We start from the raw sequence: 12,187 nt of genomic DNA, 5'->3' as shown, positions 1-12,187 counted from the left end.
GGAAATTTGCCCCTAAAGGATCTGCTCCCTTCTCTCTTCTCTATTTCCTTTTATAAAAAAGAACCTGTGTCTTCCTTTCTTTTGTCCCCATATACCCCCTTGTTGACAAATTGGGACCTTGACTTCCATAGAGGGTTGAGGGATGAGGATTCCCTATCAGTTTCTAAGCTCTTATTGCTACTTGATTCTGTTTGCCTGGACCAACTCATTTCTGATAGGAGGATTTAGACTTTGACTCCGAAAGGATCGGGCTTTCCCAGTTAAGAAAGTATGGTCCAAGCCTGTTCCCCCAAAAATAGTTGTGTTTTCTTGGGAAGTTTACCATGGTAAAATCAATATGATGAATAACCTACAGAAGAAAAGTCCTTTCTTGTGTTTATCCCCTAACTGGTGTATTTTGTGCAAAGCACAGAATGATGACAGTTTGATTTCTTGTCCTTTTACTGCAGCCATTTGGAATTGGGTATTTGATTTGTTTGAGTGCAGGTGAAACTTGCCAACTGAGGTAAATTTGTTGTTTTCCCCTTTTACCTTTGTGTGGACCACAAGAAGAGGGAGAATCATGTTTAAGTGTATAGAGCAGCTCTCCTTTGGACTATTTGGGAAGAGAGAAATTCCAGAATTTTTCAAGAGAAGGAAAGAAGCATTCTTGAGGTCAAAGAGTGTATTATTACAAGGACTATTTTATGGCTGAGATCCTTAAAACTCTCTGAAGATTATTCCTTTGAGGATTTAATGAGGAATTGGTATGCAGTTGCCCTCACTTCCTCTAGGAAGCCTAGAGTTAAAGTAACCTGGACTCCGCCGATGGAGGATTTTGTTAAGCTGAACTTCGACGGAAGTAGTCAGGGTAACCCAGGACCGTCTGGCATTGGTGGTGTACTGAGAGATGAGAACAGCAACATCATTGCTTTTTTTTCGGGACAGGTGGGAATAGAAGACTCTGTGAGGGCTGAACTCCTAGCTGCGGCACAGGGGGTACAGATTTCTTATCAACTTGGAGTGCAAAAGTTAATAATTGAAGGAGACTCTAAGGTGGTAGTAGGATGGTTGGCTGACCCAGGTACTATCACTTGGAACTTTAAGGATATCTTAAAAAAGGTCAAATGGCTATTAAGGGGCATGACAGTTAAGTTCAGCGGTTGGGTAGATCGGCTAATGCCTTGGCTGATTATCTTGCTAAAATAGGGGCTACCCACGTTTCACTGTATTGGGCTTCTCTGTAATTTTCTTTTTCCTTTGTTTTGTTCTTTAACTAAAGGGTTGATGGTTTCTTCCATCTCCCCTCCTTAAAGGGGAGGTAGCATCTCATGCCTCTCCCTAAATTGTAATTTGGCTTTGATTTAATAAATCTGACAATTCACTGATAAAAAAAAAGGCATATCAAATAGTCAAGGTTGCAATCTTTCTTTGCAAAACAAAGGCTTTAATTCCCCATCTTAGCTTGTCCATCTTAATTTCTTAGGTTTGCAAAAGAAACATTGTAAACTAAACATTCGTATCATTCTTTTTTTTTTTTTTGATAAATAATTCATATCATTCTTTTCTTGCATATTTATTGTCTAAATTAGCTTATTTATGAGATAGCATCAATGTCTTGAACTTAGAACATATTTTATTTCATCAACTAACCAACACCTAGGCATTGACTAGTAATTGCATCGACTAGATAGGCCAAAACAACTAGTCCTTGCCCCATCACATTGATGACACTGCATGCAAGCTCTCTTGGGAGTTGGGAAATCATTTTGTCTTATTTCTCCCTGTTAACCTTGATCCAATTCCCAAACTCCCCTTAACATGTTAGCCTTTGTTGTATGGACACTTCTAAAGAGGCCCCTATCCATGTTAAGAATTTCTATTTTATTAAGTTTCATGCTTGACAATTTGTCTTATTTCTCCCTGTTCACCTTGATCCAATTCCCAAACTCCCCTTAACATGTTAGCCTTTGTTGTATGGACACTTCTAAAGAGGCCCCTATCCATGTTAAGAATTTCTATTTTATTAAGTTTCATGCTTGACAAACCTCGTTCAGGTGACATAGATGTTGGCTAATCTTCATAAACCCCCCTTTAGAATTTCACTCACCCAAATAGCATTATATTAGTCAACTTTCATGTTCAGCCTAGACTCAAAGATGCTAAAGCCTAAATTGATGCTTTGAATGTAAAGTCAGCACGAAGAAAGGGGTTCAGCTCTGGTTAGATTTCCAATCAGCCCCAAAGGGACAAAGTTAATACCTTGTCACAAATTCTTTCAAGTAATAACTTGCCAATAACTGAAAAACCAGGACTTGCCAAAGAGCAACCATTTTTTTCTTTATTCGAAACAAGGTTCAAAATATCGATACAGTCCGATATGCTGGAAGGGGCACATTAGTCTGTATTGAAGCTCGCCTTTGCTTTTTTTTAGTTTTTTTCTTTGAAACTGGTTCAGGGGTTGGTTTAAGGTCCGTCTACACTCTGAAATAGGTCAGACCCTTAAACACTAAGTTTAGGGGCATAAGTCGCATAACAGAGGAGCCCTAATACGATACATATCGACTGATACGTGACGAAATTTTAACCTTGATTGGAAAATAAATATATGAAAGGAAAAGATAGAATAAGGAAGTATAGCCTCTTGCTGACAAGAAGCTGGAGAACCTTTATTAACAATGGTGGAAATTTCATTAATTAAAAAATAAAAACACGAATGATTCCCCAAAAAAACATAGGGAAAGGAGGGATTTCAGCCAACAAATTAGCAAAACCTTGAAATCCATCTAAACAAGATATTCACTCTGGAAGCTAAGGATCTATCCTCTTTAATGTGATCATATAAGCACCAGAGTCACCCAAACTATTTAGAAGTCCACCCACTAATAGTCCAGCACTTACCTCCACCACAACTTAATTATAGCCTGAGGAGTGTATTAGCAGGAGACATTGGAGTAATGTCAATTTCTTGGCTCTATAGTGAGGTGTTAGGTCCTGCCCATACTGTTAGAAGGACTTGTGCTTTTTACCATGCTGACATCCTGTATTAACTTACAGTCTGCATATTGGCGTACAATTGTTGCCAAGGTGTAAGGGTGAGGTTTAGAGAAGCCTAGATGATGAAAATTGACAAAAGCAACCCAGAACTCCCAAACTATTTTCCTAGTCAGAATAACGTCCACAATGTAACAGAGTTAGCAAACATCAATAATTTCACTAAATAACAATGCCTCTCACCTAATAAAGCAAACTAAATCATCGAATCTGTAAGGAAATAGAAATTCAAAACGCCAATTTCCCAAATCATTAATCATCACCAGGAAGCAGCACCGAGTATGTCTATTATTGATCATACATATAAAAAAATTGGAGAGAGGAATTTATTTTCTCTGCTTATCAAAAGGGTAAAGGATTGAAAACTAGAAAAAGTAGCTAAGTAAACCTCATACCTCTTAATTCTTGTAATGAAGGAAATTTCTATCCAAGCGTGCAAAAGTGCCAGCCAAAATTAAAACCTACAAAATTCACATTCCAGATCAGAAAGAAACATGCAATATCTGACTGGAGAATTCCAGGTTCAGAGCTTTTAATTACTTAAATATCACAAAAACAATGGAGGTCTGCGCTGTTTTTTTTTTTCAGAAGAGAAAGGTCATCGAGGGGGAGGAAGAAGACGAAGAAGAGAGGAGGAAAAAAGAAAGAATTAAGAAAAAAAGAAGAAGGAAAAAGCTACCGGGAACTGGAAGGCCCCAATCGATGCAGTCGATTCCTCCTCCATCATTCTCCTTCTCACAGGTAAACTCAAACCCTCGGTCGCATTCCCATCTCTCTCTCTCTCTCCGATCGCATAATCGCATTCTCCAACAGCAAAACTAGGGCATCAAATGGGTCGGATCTATATCGGGTCAGTGTAGATACATTCACGTCCGGATCTGTAGACGAACATGAAACTCGAAACAACTAATGGAAACGTGGGTCGGGTTGTTAAGATATTCATTTGCTAGGATGATCAGATAATGCATAATGGATTTAACAAGGCCAGTTTTCAGGTCATTCGCTCCTTTTCTGTTTTTCCTTTTTCCACCCGAAAAGCAGTAAAAAAGATAAAAAAACAAAATATTACTGTTTGCTAATGAAAAAGATTAACAAGTATTACGCTAGGTGTATACCAGCTCGTTGATAAAGATTCCTTCTAGGCCTAGTGGAGGCTTGGGATCAATCCCGCGTGCTCCTGGTTGGTTGGGGATAGGCTACCGCCTTCAAATACGCATACATATCAAACTTCTTCATGGGGAGGGAGGATGTAGACTAAAGAATAGGGGTTAGGGTAAAGTTCAAAGTATCAGAAATGAGTGTATCGGAAAAACAATTTAAAAAAATGTATAACGATATGATTTGAATATATATGTGTATCCGAGAAAAATTAAGATATATATTGATATGCTTGAAAATACTATAAATATTTTAGTAAATCATAGAAATACATCAACAACTCTAAATATAAGATCTCAACGAGGTGTATATACATTAAATTAATATATTTTAATGGTTTTATGAAAAAATATATTATAGCTAATTATAATTTCATTAAAAATCTTATGCTTAATTATAATTTATAAATTATAATTCTTTAAGCTTCAATGTTTTATGGGATGAGAAAAATGCAACTCTCCTATCCAACCATAAAACATGCACTAGCACAGCTTCTATGTGAAAATATAATCAATAATTATTTATTATTTATTTTTTAAATAATTATTATTTATTATTCACTTTTAGAAATTATTAAAAACAAATAAATAATATATAATATATTAAAAAATAGTTACTAAAGAATAAATTTCAATTGCTTTGTGGATATGACAGATCATCATAGAATTATAATATATTCAATCATTGTGATAAAATGATAAAATTATTAAAGAAGAAATTCCAATTGGTATGTGCATATGATAGATCATCCATAGAATTATAATATATTCAATTGTTGTGATCAATGGATAAAATATAATTAATTATTATTTTTTAATTCTAAAAGTATAAAAAAAAACAAAAAAATATTAAAGAAGAAATTCCAATTGCTCTATGGATATGATAGATAAGTCCTAAGATCTAAAAAATATTTAATCATTATAGGCAGAGAAAAAATTACATTTTCAAATTTTTTGTTAATTTATATTTTCCCCAAATATCTTCATGAAATTTTCATAAATCTACTAATAACACAAAAAAAATGTGATTTTGAATGTAAGAAATTTAGATTAACATAAATTTAAACATTCAAGAAAAAAAATCACAAGATGTTGTCAAAGACTGAAAAAACTTACCCATTTTTGCCATATTTTTTTCAAATTTTGAAAAATCTTTAAAAAAAAAATAACGATTCACACTTGTTTCTTGCAAATCTAGCACTCTAGAATGAAGTTTGGGATTTTAGAGTCACTTGGGGGTGAAAGAAAGCTTAATTCAGGGAAAAGAAGCATGTTTTCCCCCTTCAGTTTTTTTTAGTTTTTGGCCATATCTTTTTCATCGAAACGCCACTAATACGCCCCTGATATGAATCTAGTATGCATGAAAAAAGATGAAACATCTGATTTTCATGCATATCCTGTATCGGTTTTTCAAAGATACGATACAATACGCCCCGTATCAGACTATCATATCGAAATCTTAAACCTTGGATTAGGGGTGCAAATCAGGTTGCCTAAAGTAAGCACATTTTACACCGTGCATGGGCCTTTGTGTTAGGCACATTCGTATTTTTTTGCAAAGTCTAATCTAAGGCCACCCGTTTTGCACCCCCACTTTGGAAGAAAAAAAGAAAAATGTAGCACCCGGGTGTGTCAGACAACATGGTTGGTTTTGTTTTGAAAAAAAAAAAAAAACTACACATCATCTTATGTTTTGACCACATCTTAGGGGTGTTTGATAATTTTGTTGATGCGTAAGTTGTTTTTGTGCTCAAAAACAAAATGAACCATATTATCAAACACCTCCTTAATTTATATAAATTGAGAAATTAATAATATTAAAAATATAATTATTCTCTTTTTAATTAGAAGATGATTTTTGTCAATAGGTATATTTTAGAAAATTTGACATTATATTTAGCACAAATGTATATTATTAGTGAAGGAGAAAACTAGTAACTATCCTTAGAATCAAGATAATATCAAGAAGTAACAAATTGTTGTAGTTCCTAAAACAACTCAAAATCATCTAGTTTCAAAATAGATTGTTTCTTAGAATAAAAACACAAAACATGTTATTGAATCTGGTTGTGAGTAAGGTAAGGTTATGTACAGGGGTTTCCTTGGAGGACAAGGGAAAGTCAGGAGCAGGAGGTAGGCTAAAAGTTAGTGTGAATAAAATGATAGAATGATTATCTCGTTATGAGGTGGACTCTCATTTATAGGGAAAGATCATGAGGTCCTAAAAGAAAGGAGCCAAAAGTGTTTGATTCTCATCAGGGAAGGGAGTCTTGGATTTGGTGTCAGTTGTCAGGGAACATTGATAGGGTTTTGCCATGTGCCTTATGAGATAGCTCAAAGATGAGCTTTCCTTTTGTCTGAAGATTCTCATAATACACGTGTGTTACTTCCTTTCATGACCCTTTTAAACTGATGTGATACAGATGACATCACTACTTATCTCGCGTTTCCTCTTTAAGCCTACAAGGCATCCCGTCACACATGTTGTTAGCAACGCACGTGTTTCTTTTACTTGTTTTTGACATGTGATGAACTTGCACCCGTCACAATTTTGCAATGACCTTAAGCTCATTGCAAGTCCGTTCGGGTCCTGAATTCATCGCAACTCGTTTTAGGTCATAAGTTCATCACAATTGTGCAATGAGTTATGGACTCATCGCAAGCATTTATGTAGTGTTGGTTTAGCACATTCCATGCTCTGATGGCCTATGTAATGATCATGTACCTACATTGGTTTCAAAAACATGTTTCCATCTAATTATTCAACTTCATGTTCCATAAATCATATAATTTCAATATTAAAAAATTGTTTTATTTTATAAATCAATATTTGTTGGTTCTAAAAGCATGTACTATTTTTTGAAACAAAACCAAATTGTTTTTCTTTTTGAAAACAAAATCAAAGTTCAAAAACATGTTTTCGTTTTTTTTTTTTATGATATGGTGATTCAAGAAAAAAAAAACATTCTTGTTGTAGAATGCCCCCTTAGATGATAGGAAAATATGCAATGGACAAAATCCAAAAACGACTCCAATTGCAAAAAAATAAAATAAAATAAAGGAAAATTCCTGATGAATACTCTATATTTTAGTCCTTAACTTCAAAATGTGCCTATACAGTACTTGAACTTTCAAAAACTGTCTTATAAGTGCCTTCCGTTAACAATCTGTCGACTATCTATATCACATGATGACATTCCGTTGCCAATCTATCAACTATCTGTATCATATGATGATATTCAACAATTAAAAATTTTCAAAATATCAAAAATACCCTTTAAATGAAGACATTGTTCATTGTCTTATGACTTGAGACTGAACTAGTTGCTACAACCAGAACTTGCACCTCAAACAATAGGGGTTACATATGTCCATGTGGGGAGAGTGTTGTAGTAGGGGAGGTAGGATCCATCTTCCTTCAAAGTTCATACTTGCAACAAAAACATCCATACAGAAAAATCTTAAGTTTTTGAATCCTCTAAGACAGTGGGTATCCTCTCCTCTTCCACAAATGACAGGTTAAAAATCTTAGCCACAAAAGCCCGCATCTTATACATATAAAGCTAGTAAAAAAGCCAAGAGATGCAATTACAACTTCAATGCAATGGAAGGCATTTTTAAGGTCAAGGTATCCATTTGCTACTACTCTACACAAGGCAGTGTCATCCAGATCTAATTCTCCACAATGATCCTTTGGGCTGTTTTTAAACTGCTCTTCCTCAAGAACTTCCTTGACATGGTCCAATTACTATGAGATTGATAATACAACTACATCAAAAGACAACACTTGATTTTCATGCAATATAAGATTTACCCGTTTGTCATCATAGACTGGGCTCCTAGATATCTTTGATGCTAGTTTGGAAGAGAACTGCTTGTGATTTACCCATCTGTCATCACGACCGATGCCGAGTACATTGTCGCAAGTAAAGCTACCAAGGAAGCAGCATGGATTTCATCCATGAATTAAGAACTATTACATCCAATGCATCACCCATTCCACTATTGTACGACAACACTAGAGCCATCAGGCTAAAGAGCCAAGAGACCGGTCAAAGTCTAAGCACATCAAGAGGAAGTATCACATACTACAAGAGATTGTTAGTAGAGGGGGACTTAAGTGCAAGTGGGAACTGTTAAACAGTGAATTCCCTTAGCTCCAATCATATTGATGTATAAATACAATTATTGCAAATGAATAAAAATACATTATTGTTTCATATTGTCGTTGGTATGTTTCTATGAATTTACTCCTTAAACTAGACATTTATGAGACCTCGTATTAATTTAGAATGTTCTCAGCCGTTGGATAGACTTGTGGAGTTTATCCAGTCAAGGCTAACACTGATGTGTTGTCAAAGAAGTTGGGGCAATTGTCTTAACTACTAGGGTTGAATTCAAAGCACATGTAGTGTGTGTTTGGTTGAAATACTGAACCCGTACAACTTTCTAGTTATACCCTAAACCTTGGATACTGACGGAAAAAACTGAAAAGTTACACATAACCTTTAGACTTGATTATGGTACTGCACTGTGTCTTAGATCGGGCTATCTTTGATATGCCAATCAGCGAGATCCTTTAGGGGTCAAAACCTGGGTTTGTTGGGGTAGTCTAAGAATTCACTTGAGTGGGTGATCATATTGATAGGATCGACCCCTTTGTCGGAATTAATGACCGGAACTGCACTCTCTTTGATGGAAACCTAAACTTTCGGTAGTGGATTTCAACCGTATTTGAGGTTTGTTTTGCAAAATATTTTAATTCCCACGACCCATCCGAGTAGAGAGTGTGACACTACACCTTATAGTTAGGGGAGTGGTCCATTCCCGTCAGGTAGTGTTTGAGCATTGTGGGTTGAGAGGCTAAGTGTAAGAGACCATTAAGGGCTGATTACCTAATGGGCTATATCTTACTTAAGTTCATTATCCTTGGGCCCTCATAGGGTGGCTGGAATCAATGATCATTTAACTGTAAATTTTGGGCCCATTTTTTACCCCATAGTGATGAGATCAGGGGTTTACTGCATTTAACAATGAATTCATCTAGGCTTTTTCACAAAGGCTGGGCCGAACCCACATAGGCTTATGTGAGGTCATTGTTGGGGTCCTATGCCATACAAATCAAACTTAAATGGGCCAGCAACACTCTTGGGACATGAGCCACTTAGTAAATGGGCCTAAAACCCATGATTAATATGATTAATCAAAATGTCACATGATTGCTTGAACTATCATGTGACATGGGCGAATATGGGTCGGAGCACCCATTCTCTTAAGAGGATAAGACCTATCTATGATAGAGTCTAGATCCAAATAAAGATTTGGATCAAACCTCATAATTCGATTAGGAGGGGTGCTACTTAAGGATTAAGAGAAAGAGAGATCGAACTACTTCAGATAACTTTGCTTTCAATTCTCTCTTCTTCTCTTGCCGCCCAAAAAACCCAAATTCGACCCCCACCTTTTTGGGATTGATCTTGATCAGTTCTCTTTTTTATTTTTTTTGCAAGAAAAATACAGAGAAAAATCATGCTCACCTCCCTTGTTCGACCCATAGAGTTGGATTGCAGTTTTGTTGAAAACTGCATTGCTAAACTGACTTCACTCCATGTTGCGCCATCTTTAGTAGAAGCTGGTTTGAGATTTGATTTGGTCCAGTTTTAGTGCAAGATCAATCCTAAAAAAAATTCCATTTTTTCTATACTTGGGAATACGATTCCTAAAAGGTTAAAAGAAATTTTTGAAAATTTGTCTAGCCATCTAGCATGGTTCGTCTATCCATATGACTTCCTTCAATTGTCTATAGCAACAATTTTAAATGACTATTACTATATAGTAATATTTTTAGCAGTAGTGGCCCTTTAGCCCCTTTTAAAATTGCTACCATTACCAATTTTGTTGTAGTGTTAGTACCTAATTTTGTTCGATCCCTTCACCCTACCTCTTTATACCTTCCTTTTAGACCCCAAAACTTAGTAACATAACCAGATCAACTTTAGACTTTCCAAAGCCAAAATTCCCTATTTTAACACAATCCACAGGATAAATACAAACCTTAAAATCAACATCAACATCCAATTAGACATGATTCATAGATTTAGGAAATTATAAATTAGTCATACATTAATTTTATGACAAAACTCCAAAGATCCACTATTTATCAGTTTAACTTTCTTTCCAATGGCCCCAATCTACATGATATTCAAACTTCCAATCCACAAAATCAAATTCAACACATCCTTCACTTCAATATCACTAGGACACAATCAATAAATCCCACTACAAATTTATGACAACCAATCTTGAAAATACCAAGATTCCGTTTTGACGATCCTAAATGACTAAAGCTAGAAAACCAAGGCCAATAATTTCTTTCTCAAATCAGAAACATCCACTTGACTCCTCACCTTAATATGTGTCCACACATCAAATCTTAGCTAAAAATCTCTTGTTTAACCATTTAATCAACAAAGATTCCAATTTGACCTTTACGATTAAAACCATACAAAAAGGCATATCTTAAGACCAAAATCTTCAAAATAAACAACCCATTAGGTTTGGACTTAAATTACTCCATTAATAAAAGCCTTTATCTGAACCCAATCTTTTAATCCACACATTTGATAAAAGATCCATCACTTTTATCAGATTTGAGATGTTCAAAATTGTTTACCTACTAAACTTCACCAAAAAGTTCTCTCATTTAACCCTCTATCAAGCAATGATTACGTTTCAGCAAATATCATCAATGCAAACTTATTAGTCATAGATCTCTGCCATAATGACCCTATTTGACCAATTATACCTCACTATTGTGTTCAATAACTCAAAAAACCTAAATACAACAAATTTCATGACCAAAGTTGTCCATTTGATTATTGAAAAAGTGAGATTCTATTTCGGGCCTTTTTGTTAATTGATAAACCATAAGCCATACCCTTGATTTAAATCAAACCCTTCGATCCGTACCTCTGAGCAAAGATCCATCAGATTAAGAATGTCCAAAATTTCTTACCCACCAAATTTCGTCCCAAAATTTCCTTGTTAAACTATCCATCAAACTTAAATTATATTTCAGCAAATCTTATTGATTCAGAGCATACAAACCATAGATCTCCATCATCTGAGTTTTATTTGACTAATCAGGCTTCCCCTTTGTGTTTAAAAACCCCAAAATCCCACTCCATCATCTGAGTTTTATTTGACTAATCAGGCCTCCCCTTTGTGTTTAAAAACCCCAAAATCCCAATACATCAGTTTTTATGTCCCAATACACATTTGATTGTTAAACTAGAAAGATTTCATTTCACTGTGCCAGATTTAATCACTACATCAATTATCCCAACCTAAGATTTCAAGAGGATGGGGGTCACATCAAACCCATTATTGACCTGTCCAAACACTTGGATTAATGAAATTGAAACCAATAGACAAAAAAGCCCAAAACCCAAAGATACCCTCACTTAAAACAAAAAAAAAAGATGAAACAATATTTGTAAGTGGGTTAAATTTATATTTTTTGTCACTAATAGCCCCAAATGTGAGACTGCAATAGCACACATGTCCCAAGCTCTCTTTGCTCGCACAAAACCTGTGAAACTGAATCCAAAATTGAAAAGAATCCTTTCACCAAAGAGGGAATCTTGACTAAGCACTTTTTTCTGCCAAAATCTTTACCCATTTTTGTGAGCAATCTTTATTGAACTCTAAACTCTCTGATTGGACAAGATTTAGACCTATCCCCTTCCCTTTTCTATAAATATTGATCCAACTCGAGCTTAAAAAGGGGGAAGAGAGAAAAAAAAAAGAGATATCTTAGAAGCATTTACAACCTCTGTAAGGCTCCCATTCATGAAAAGTCCCCAAGCATTTTTGAACTTCAAACTAAAAATTCACCCCTTTGTCCTTAAACTGATGATTTTGCAACAAAAAATACTCCCCAATTTAAGAATCTTTCCAAGCTTCATTTTAATTAATTCAAACAGTTGGAAAACCTT

At 35.1% G+C, this 12,187-nt stretch overlaps 1 protein-coding gene across 4 annotated transcripts in view; it reads right to left on the bottom strand.

Annotated features, from left to right (window-relative positions):
- FRS11 (FAR1-related sequence 11) overlaps positions 1 to 4,007 on the bottom strand; it is a 34,918-nt gene extending 30,911 nt beyond the window's left edge. For 3 of the 4 annotated variants that reach the window (XR_016112837.1, XM_088984131.1, XM_088984132.1), the window contains exons 1-2: positions 3,713 to 3,981; positions 3,429 to 3,494 (exon numbers count right to left, since the gene is read on the bottom strand). The gene's annotated coding sequence lies outside the window, so the exon portion shown is untranslated. Of the gene's footprint in view, positions 1 to 3,428; positions 3,495 to 3,712 lie in introns of all 4 variants that reach the window. The other variant, XM_088984130.1, reaches the window with a different exon arrangement.
- Positions 4,008 to 12,187: the final 8,180 nt, after the last annotated feature.

The sequence above is a fragment of the Nelumbo lutea genome, chromosome 4, assembly GCF_056320005.1.
Source record: "Nelumbo lutea isolate HS-2025 chromosome 4, American lotus-T2T, whole genome shotgun sequence".
Classification (NCBI taxonomy): domain Eukaryota; kingdom Viridiplantae; phylum Streptophyta; class Magnoliopsida; order Proteales; family Nelumbonaceae; genus Nelumbo; species Nelumbo lutea.
Note: the sequence above shows the minus strand (reverse complement) of the source record. Positions and strands in the feature narration are given on the sequence as shown.